This window comes from Vombatus ursinus, unplaced genomic scaffold (assembly GCF_900497805.2).
Source record: "Vombatus ursinus unplaced genomic scaffold, bare-nosed wombat genome assembly UNPS02014810.1, whole genome shotgun sequence".
In the NCBI taxonomy this organism is placed as follows: Eukaryota; Metazoa; Chordata; class Mammalia; order Diprotodontia; family Vombatidae; genus Vombatus; species Vombatus ursinus.
Window position 1 is genome coordinate 105,342 of NW_020954588.1, and position 3,101 is coordinate 108,442.

Consider the following 3,101-nt stretch of genomic DNA (forward strand, 5'->3'; position numbering starts at 1 on the left):
TCTCTCTCTCTCTCTCTCTCTCTCTCTCTCTCTCTCTCTCTCTCCCCTTCTCCTCCTCCTCCTCCCCTCCTCTCCTCTCTTGCCTTCCTTTTTCCCCTCTCTCACCCCACTTCTCGATCTCTCCTCTATTCTTCCTGTCTGCCTCCTCTCTCTACTCTCTGTCCCTCTGTCCTTTTTTCTGCCCCTTCTCTTTGTCTCTGTGTCTATCTGTGTCTCTCTCCTCTCTCCGTGATTTTTTTCTGTCTCCTTTTCCAGATGGCCACAATTGCTTCCCCTCAAGACATGCTCAAAGACAAGGCAAAACAATAATAACAAAATATACCAAAGGAAAAGCACAATTTATTAGTACAGAGCAAATTGGGAAGAAACTTCTCCCCTGCTCACATGGGAAGGCACTGCTGGCCAGACACGGAGTCCCTAGCTCGATTCCCCTTCAGTGAGGATGCCAACAGCTACAGGTTTCCTATGAATGGGAGCCTTGGCTAGGAACTCCAGGCAGGATGGGCCCCTTCTGTTGCACAGTTGGTCTTTCTCGCTTAAAAGTAAAACTTTTCAATTGTTTACCCACTTGCTTGAGAACTGTGCTGATGTCCAGAGAGCTAATCCACCCCAGAGAAAGCATAGTGAATCCCAGAGACCTCTATCAGGGCGTGTCTGCAAAAATGTACATGCCCATATGGACATAGGGATGCTGGGAAAATATGACCCAGAATCCAGGCAGAACTTCTGATTCATCTTGTTTTCCCCCTCTGTGTCAACTTTGGCTTGAAGAGCTCTGCACAGTGAGTGAGAGCCTGGGGACAGCACAGTGACAGAGCCAGAGCTCATGTGCATCTGGCACTTTGGGGGCTGCAAAGACCCTCACCAAGCTCATCTCACAGCCTGAAAGACATATGCTCTGACTGCCCCTGTTTCTGCTAGCCCCCTCCCCCAACTCTTTATTTTATGCACACTAATCTACATTCCCATTGTCTCCCCAGTAGAAACAGAAGCTCCCCACGTGGGAAGTGTTCCCTTTTGTCTTTGACTACCCGGTGTCTGGCAATAGTGGTCACCAAATTAATGTTTGTTGATTGATTAATCAATGTGACAATTGAGGAAACTGAGGCTTGGAGAGTTTCATTCACCCAATATTACATAGTTAGTGGCAGAGGTGGTATGTGAAGCAAGGTCTTCCTGACTCCAAGTACATAGCTCTCTCCCTGTGCCAGTGCATAACACATGGGATCATGAATTTTGAGTCAGAAGACACCTTCAAGATCATCTAGTTCTACCCTTTCATTTTAAAATTGAGCAAATTGTGGATCAGAGTGGTTAAGGGACTTGGGAAGATTGTGACAGAGACAGGTTTTGAACCCAGGTCCTGACTTCAAATCCAGCATTGTTTTCTGTGTTACTCCCAAGTTTAAAGTCCTTTTGGGCCGATAGTACCCTAACCTCCTGGAGGCTACTCCACCTCTCCAGCTTCTCTCTCTCTCTCTCTCCTCTCTCTCTCTCTCTCTCACTCTCCCTCTCTTTCTCCCCCCATCCTTCAACACTTTCAATAGCTTGTCTTGCCAGCCAGGGTGTGATGGAATGGTTCCCGCCCACTTTGTGGGTACAAATGGAAGGGATGAGAGAAGGGACTGAGTTTGGACTCTTTTGGCAAAGTGAGACTTTCTGTTTCAAGCAAAAAGCAAAGAGCTTTCAAAGTCTCATGAAAAGACTCGGCTTCTCAGACATCAAATGATTCTCACAGAACAACATTTTAATGATTTAAGCGCAAATTAATCAGGAACACATGGATTATATTTCTCTTGGAATACATGAGGGTTTTAAAAAATGAAGGAGAGAAGAACTTGGCCCAGCCAGGGCTGGCAGATCCAGCGTCCTGCTCATTGAAGATGCTGGCTGACTCCATGCTCCCAGCAGAGTGTGCTTTTCTCAGGTGCAGGAGAGAGATGCACACAGCCAGCCCCCAGTCAGCTGCAGAGAACAGATAGCATAGCTCCAGCAGCCACTAGCCTGTCCTCGTAAAATATCAAATATAAATTAGGCCTCTGAGTGTAATTTTCCGTCAGTGTCTTCATGGGGCTGCCAAGACACTATAGAAAGCTTTTGAACTATGGTCCACAGAAGCCTTGCCAATGGATTGCGGCTCTGGTATGTGCTTCTTTGGGACTTACCCTGGTTCAGATGAAGTCTGCATGACAGCAGGGCCCCTGTGGTTCAGCCAGTTGTCAAGGCTGGGGATGAGATGACTTCCCAGGGGATGGGTCTCCCTTTGTGACATCATCCTGGGTCTTTTGTCATGATGATGTCATAATCAGAGAGATTGCTGAAAGCAGGGCAGGGTGCATCGTGTACATGAATGGTAGCAAGGCTTGCTGGAGAGCACAACATAGAAGGGTAGTTTTTCTCCATGTGTGACTGAGCGAATGGTTTGCCTTTTCTGGGCTTCAGTTTCCTTATGTATAAAATGAGGAAGTTGGAATAGGACTCCAGTCAACCAACCAATCAATCAATCAATCAGCCAGTATTTATTAAACACCTACTACTTACCAGGCATTGTGCTAGGCATTTGGAATACAAAGAACCCCAAAACTATCCTTGCCCACAGGGACCTTACGTTCTACTAACATAATATAATGTCATCTAATTCTAATCTTTCATTTTACAGTTAGTTGTTAAGGAAACTGAGGTCCTTATAGATGAAGCGGGTTTTCCCAAGGCTACCCAGAGAGCAAGTGGCAGAGACACATTTTGAACCTATGTCCTCTGGGACCAAACCCAGCACTGTGTCTGCTGTGGTATCTTCATGTCTTTTAGTCCATCTCTAAATCTCAGGATCCATTGATGAGCCGGGGATTACTGGCTGCGCTATGCTTCTGGCATTGCCTCTGTCATTATCATTACTCGTTATTGTCAATCACGTCTCAGAGTCAATCAGAAAAAAATCTTGTTAGAAAAAGTTCATTAAAAAAACTCAAATTTTAAAAAGTTTGAGGACAAAAAGTTGTATCTGGTTGCGTGGGAGGCTGCATGTGAGTTTCAGATAAAGGATAAATTCATGCTTTGAATTCCTGGGAATTTAACAATTCCACACATGATTGGAATCACAG